Here is a 6,916-nt window from a genome sequence, read left to right on the forward strand (position 1 = left end):
AAGGAACATCGGAAGCAATTACAGGCTTCAAGTATTTGTGACAGGCATATCACTTGTTCCGACAATGGGTGAGAAAGAGTGAATGAGCTATTTTTCTTTTTTGTGCTCCGGAGATCAAACCTAAGGTCATGTACTCTATGATTAAGCTATATCCCAAGCTTCTAGTTTTTATTTTTATCTACATGAATTTTTTATGAATCAGGCACAATTGCCAAGTAAAACTTTTTGGTTAGAATTATGTAACCAGTGTCGTTTCAATATTACATTAGCCAATCCCAGCACTCGGGAGGCAGAGGTAGGTGGATCTCTGTGAGTTCAAGGTTAGCCTGGTCTACAAAGCAAATTCCAGGCCAGCTGGGGCTACAGAGAGACCCTGTCTCACAAAAAGACCAAAAAAAAAAAAAAAAAAAAAAGAGAGAGAGAATCTTGCTTTTGGTAACCCAAAACTCAGAATTGTAGGTGGATATAATTTCAGTTTCTTGAGATATTAAAAATAACATTTGTGTGTGTATTTTCTGGGGCTTAGGGGCATTTAGTAAGTAGCTTACATTTTATTGTTAGAGATGTATTTTTAAAAATATTTATAATTTTTATTTTATGTGTATGAGCATATTGTCTACATTTATGTAAATGCACCCAGGTCATGCAGTGCACATGGAGGTCAGAAGAGGGCGTTGAAATCCTTGGAGCTGGAGTTAAGGGTGGTTGTTAGCTGCCATGTGCATGTTGGGAATCAAACCCAGGTCCTCTGTAAGAGCAGCCAGTGCTCTTAACCACTGAGCCATCTCTCCAACCCCTACAGATGTATTTTAAATAACAGAAAACAATACATGACAGTCCAGCTAAGTGCTGTGTTGAATATTGTAGCATTTTATTCCCTGAGCTGAGCAATTGTATCAGGACATGTACAGGGACTAAGAAGAGGAAATTCTGAGTTGAGAGGTGGTGGGTAAACATGTTCAGTGGCAAGGCTGTACAATGAAGAGACAATCTGGCAGACTGAATCATATGTACAAAAGACAATTGGGAGTTAGCTAGAAAGAGTAGGTTAGAGTCAGAGTGAAGGTCCTGTGTTCTTTGAATTTGTACTTTTTACAAAGATGGCAATGAAAATGGGACGAGTCATTGAAGAGACTCTGAAAAGCAGAAAACCAAAGACCTAGTAACCAACTGTGAGGAAGATAGGTCAAAAGTTTGACTTAAAGCTATCAGTATTGGGGCTGGAGAGATGGCTCAGTGGTTAAGAACACTGACTGTTCTTGCAGAAGACCCGGGTTTGAATCCCAGCATCCACATAGTAGCTAACAACTGTCCATAACTCCAGTTCCAGGGGATTCAACAGCCTCTTCTGTCTTTGGCGGGCATTGCACGACATGAGTGCACTTACCTACATGCAGGCAATACATGCATACACATAAAATAAAAATAGTAAATAAAATATTTTTTTAAAACTCAGTATTACTACTCACAGAAAGGTCAGAAGTCTGAATGAAGTGATGTTATGCCTTAGATCCTGGATGCTGCCTGCTTGCTGGCTTGCTTGTTTTCTTGCCTTCTTTTAAAACCTCGCTTTTGTCTATGTGAATTCTGAATAAAAAGCACTGATGGACAGCAATTCCTGTTCCTTAGACTGGGGCCTGGCAGGAAAACTCTGGTGAGTGGAAGGGCATTTAGACGTTATGACGCCACCTGACCAATCCCTTCATTTTACTGAAATGCAAATCGAAGGCTTCATATTTTGCGACTTTCCTGTAGGACACTGAGGGAAGCTGGCCTCTTGGCATTCATTTTGGAAGTTCTTGCAGTAAAGCTTATTTTGTGTCCATTTCTGCTTTTTGGGAATGAATGTCAGCCTTGTGTTTTCCTGCTTTTATTCAGTTAACAAAGTCAGTTACTGACTTGATTCATATCATTTTTCAAACTTAGATATTTTAATAATTAAAATTAGTCAAGTAGCCTTGCTTCCTTTTATTCATATACCCAGTCAGAAACCATGAAGTAACACACTATGGTTAAAAGAAAAAAAAAAGGTTGTTCAGTTGTTCAGTGGTAGAGTGCTTCCTTGATTGCATGAAGCACTAGGCTCAATCCTGAGGACTGAAAAAAAATACAAGTGAAAAAATCTTAATTGGCTTTATTTTGCTATTCCAGAATTGAACATTTTAGCCCATGAATGAAAAGGAATGTTAGTTCCTGTGAACTAAGAAAAGGCTGGTTTCATAGACAGAGGAGGACTAAAAAGGGGGAGTCAAAGCAAAGAGGGATTTGTTATTTGGAAGTTGCCTTCCTTGTATGGCAGGAGCAGAGAAGCCGAACAATAGAAAAGTAACTGATTGGTTAAGAGCAGATTACTTCAGGTTACTTTTTGTAACAACTAAGGGATTAAAAAATACAAGGATTATTGGCCTACGAATGTCAGATAACAATTTAGTTTGGTACGTGGAACTTTAGCATGGGTGACTACATTTTGATTTTTAGTCAACACTGTTGGGGCCTAGTCGTTAAGAGCCTAGTCCAAAACAAAGCCTCCTACAAGTTTTTTTTAAACCATGCCAAACTTGGCTTGTGTGTATTAGGTCTGTTCTCTTAATATGTGCCCGAGAAAGGGGGAATGAGTAATGATTTAAGTCTGGACTAGAATTCTTACATGGAGTCAGCATCAGTAATTGCTTCCCTGCCCCTCCCAGATCCCTCTTTCTCCAGGGTCTCAGGTAGCCCAAGTTGACCTTCAGCTGGTTTATAGCTGAGGATGACCTTGACTTTCTGATCCCTTTGCCTCCACCTCTCAGTGACCCCTTCATTCATGTTTTAAGCAATGTCTCATTGTTGTCTAGTTTGGCCTCAAATTCACTATATAGCTTAAGTCAGGCCTTGAACTCTTGATTCCCCTGCCTCATCTCCCAAATGCTGACTGCAGATTGAGTGAGCCACCACACCCAGGGGCTTACAATTTTTAAAAGGAATCAGGAGGACCGTAGGTGGAAGCCAGCAAAGGAATTATTTTCTTTGCCCCTCTGAATACCATTGCCAGTGGCTTTTCACGCGTTATTTCTACCCTGCCTGAAGACAATGAGAATACGTCAGTTGCTGAGTGAGTGAGCCTTGTTCTAAGATCTCTTCTGGTCCTACACCTTATCTGGAACCCGGAGAGTGTCCATTTTTCCATACCAAGCCTCTTTCTTCACATTCTGAGTGAAGAAGGGACTCTTGACTCTCCGCTCTGCATGTGTCCCGCCCTTCCTTCCCTGCAGCTACACAACCCAGTCTCTTCCCCCCCAACTCCCATCTGCCGGGCCTGGCGTGGTTTACTTAGGGCCTCTGGGCTGCAGGCTGCCCCTTCCTCTGGACTCGCGCGGGGGACCGCGTTGGCTGGCGGGGGGCGGGGCCCTGGCCACGGGGGCGGTGCTCTGGGGCGGGGCGCAGGTCGGCGGGCGGGGCCTGGGGTGGGCAGGGCGCAGGCCTGCGGGCGCCGCGGGGACCCGGTGGCCGGGTGCGTACCGGGAGGGTGTGGCGTAGCTTCCGCGGTGCTTGCCACGCGCAAGGGCTGGGTTCCCGAAGGTAAACGTGCGCAGCTCCGGGAACCTGGGCACTCTGGGCGGGCCAGGTGGCGGCACCCCGCGGCCCTCCGAGGCAGGTAGGTGTGCCTGGGCCGGACTTGCCGGCTGCGGGAAGGGAAGGGAACGGATCGCTCCCCAGTCCAGCTGGGGCGGGCTACGGAGCCCACAGCACTTGATCGGATCCCAGGAGGCTGGAGGTGCCGAGCACACCCCTCCCTAGTCTCGGAAACTTGTAAGGTAGTGTAAGTTTTTACATGCCTTAAAACACATTCATGGTTCGTGGTTCAGGAATCCGGCGGTTTTACGTTGTCTGTGAGACTTCGGGCTTGTGGGAAAGGTGGGGAAGGAAAGGGCGCAAGCGTTGGAGCAGGTCCCCGGGGGGGAGCGCGCCAGATTTGAAGTTGGAATACCTGAGGTCCAGTACTTACAAAAAACTTGAGCAATTAGCTTAACTTCTGTGTGCCGCAGTTTTCAGGTATACAAAGTTGTGATGCTCGTAGTGTGATGCAGAGAAGGGGAAACCAATGTTGGTTATCTCCTCTTCTCTGCATTCAGAGGAGCATTAATGTCTCTAAGGTTGTCCTCTCTGGGAAGTGGATGCCTTTTCTCAGCGTTGTTGCTTCAAATGCTTGGGGGAGTCCTTCCAACAGTTTTTGTGAATTGAGTCCTAAAGGTACTTTTCTCTGGTACTAAGGGGCAGAACCATCACCGTGTTCAAAATCAAATCCTCTCTACAGTGCTGCAAACACCTCGGATTCCTTTTTTTCTTTTGTCAATGCTGGAGGTGGAACCAGCCCTGTCTCGTGTCACCCCCCATCCCCGCCCACAAGTACCCTGCTGCAGTCGCCGTCCTTACCCAGCCATCCTTACGCAGCTTCATATGTTAGTTTTGATGACTGTTCTAAAGGATGGAAGAAGATACCTTATAGGGTGGGTGTAGCCTCATTTTGAGAGCCCAGGTAGATTTGTTTAAAAGCAGTTCCTTTATGCAAAACTTAAAATTTGCTGTTTTCTTATTTTGTACTATATAAACGCAAGAATGAATAAACGAGAGCACCCCAAAATAGAAACACACATGTAATACGATATAGCTTTGCCACTAAAACGGGATGGAAAGAGGTGTGAAAGCAGGGTGTGGTGGCCTAAGCTTGTACTCTCTCCACTCAGGACAGACAGGAGGTTACTGGAAGTTCAAGGCCAGCCTGAGCTCCATAGTGAGTTTAAGGTTAGACTTTGTGTCAAAAAATGGGGGCGGGGGGGGTGTCTGAAAAACAAGTTTGACTGGCCCTTACAGATGAGGATGAGTCTAAAGACCTGGAACCAGTAAATGGCAGATCTTAGTCTAGAACTCAGCTCTGCTAACCAACAAATTATAAGACCAAAGAAAGGTTTTCTTATAGTTTTTACGCTAGTTACTATTTTCATTTTTGACGGTTTTATGGTGCTGTGAATGGTTTCTTCTCAGCAGCATCCTGCTTGGTAGCTTAATGGCATGATTCATAATCGTTCTTCACCTTTGATTTAAATCACAAGTCTCAAAGTTGCTACATCAGTTATTGCTTTCAGAACAAGATTATTGTCTTAAGCTTTGTACAAACATGTTCTGACAGTGCTTTGGTTTTGTTCTTTAAAATGCAGCTCCTTTCTCCATGTGCAGAAGGTAAATAAATAACCAACATAAACAAGTTGACCTAGTTGGCAGTTTGTTATCACAGCATAGAGCTATTGGTGAAGTTTTCTTGATTGAGTAGGGTACAATCCAGAAATGATACCTTGAAAGCTAGCTGAAGGAAATGGAACTGGAGAAGTTAAATTGTTGCGGATAACTTCAAAAGCATTTCGGAGTAAAATTATTTTGAGCTACTGGTGTGTTAGTTGCTGACTCTGCCCAGCTCTGTGTGTAGCTCACTCCCTCACCTCTGGGTATTTGTTCAGATGTTTCCTTCTTGTTTAAAATTGCATACAACCCCACACTTCCTATAATATATATTTACTTGTTTATATAATTACTCATCTGCTCTCTCCCACCAGAGGGTAAGTTCCATGTGACTGAGAATGCTTCCCTGCTGTGTCCTGTGTGCCTGGAAACAATACCTGGCACAAGCAGATGAGTAAATCTGAACAGACATTTCCAGCTTAGTGTTTAATACTAAGCTGATGTCTTGCCATTTTGCCTTGCTTGCCCTATAGTCCAGTTATTTCTTGTGATTGCCCAGGAATAAAACATGGAGGCAATGTTTTAATTCCTCCTACCTTGCACTCCACAGGCAAATAGCTTACAAAGTTATTTCACCCAAATTTTTTCAAGTGAGCCATTCTTATTGCCAAGCCCCTTCTTTCTGCTCCATCCAATACCCTGTAGTCCCACAGTTCCCTTTTCAAACAGTTTCACTTCTTCAGAGTGAGACCCAGAGGGAGAAGTCAGCAGTCATGTTCCTACAGGGTGATCTCCAATCCACTTTTTCAGCCTGTATCTCCTGTAGATAAAAACAGCCATTTCCAACTTAGGCATGTAAATACCAAGAAGAAAAATAAGGTGGTAATGGCAATGCCTTATAAAATCCCAAGGTGAGAGTATTGCCTGCTTCATGATAGTTTCCTGGTTTTTTTAAATGAGGTGGTTGGTTTCTTCAATGTGGACAGGCATTTAGACAAACCTACCCAATAGCTCTTCCCTATTTGTACTGAGGATCTCTTCTGCCCTTTCTGTTTATTTTGAAACCACCTACAAACCTACAGCCACTGCCCCCCCCCATGCCACAGCACCCCAAATACTGTGAATTAGTTGGAAGTAGTTTTTCGTTCCTCAGAGTTGGGATATTTTTTTTTTCAGAAGTTTTCACAGTGTACGTTGAATTGTATTCTCTGAGCATTCTTCTTTTTCTCTTTTGCTGCATCTAAAAGACATGAAGTATGCATACAGAATTGCCAGTTTTTTCTTCTTTTAAAGGAACTATAAGACCCATTTATCTGCTTTTTAAGTTAATGTGAACTTAAGTTCTAATAGGCCATTATATTGTTAAAGATTAAACTTCACTTATTTTGCTAGTAGGGACTTAACTACAAAAAATGTTTGGGATGTTCTGTATGAATACACACCAAAAAAATCAACAAATAAAAAAATGACATATTTGAAGAGGAATCATAAAAATTTACTTCATGTTAATTAGTAGAGGTGATAAACATTACCATTGAAATCTACCTGGTGACTTCATAGACATACACAAGCACCAAGGATCCAAGTGCAACCGATTATGACTATTAATAATCTGATACACACAGATTAGAGATGCATGTGCCAACATCTTTGTGTTAGTAGCAAAAACAATGAGTCTTTTCTGCAAGGAACCATATATTCT

At 43.0% G+C, this 6,916-nt stretch overlaps 1 protein-coding gene across 2 annotated transcripts in view; it reads left to right on the top strand.

Annotated features, from left to right (window-relative positions):
- The window catches only part of LOC103751373 (serine/threonine-protein kinase Sgk3), a 136,334-nt gene that overhangs the window by 63,151 nt on the left and 66,267 nt on the right, over positions 1–6,916 (top strand). Inside the window, exon 1 of one of the 2 annotated variants that reach the window (XM_008854769.3) lies at positions 3,469–3,634. The exons of the other annotated variant lie outside the window; for it this stretch is intronic. The gene's annotated coding sequence lies outside the window, so the exon portion shown is untranslated. Of the gene's footprint in view, positions 1–3,468; positions 3,635–6,916 lie in introns of those variants that run through there. 2 annotated transcript variants of the gene reach the window in all.

Source organism: Nannospalax galili, unplaced genomic scaffold, assembly GCF_000622305.1.
Source record: "Nannospalax galili isolate Female #2095 unplaced genomic scaffold, S.galili_v1.0 scaffold247, whole genome shotgun sequence".
NCBI classification, from domain to species: domain Eukaryota; kingdom Metazoa; phylum Chordata; class Mammalia; order Rodentia; family Spalacidae; genus Nannospalax; species Nannospalax galili.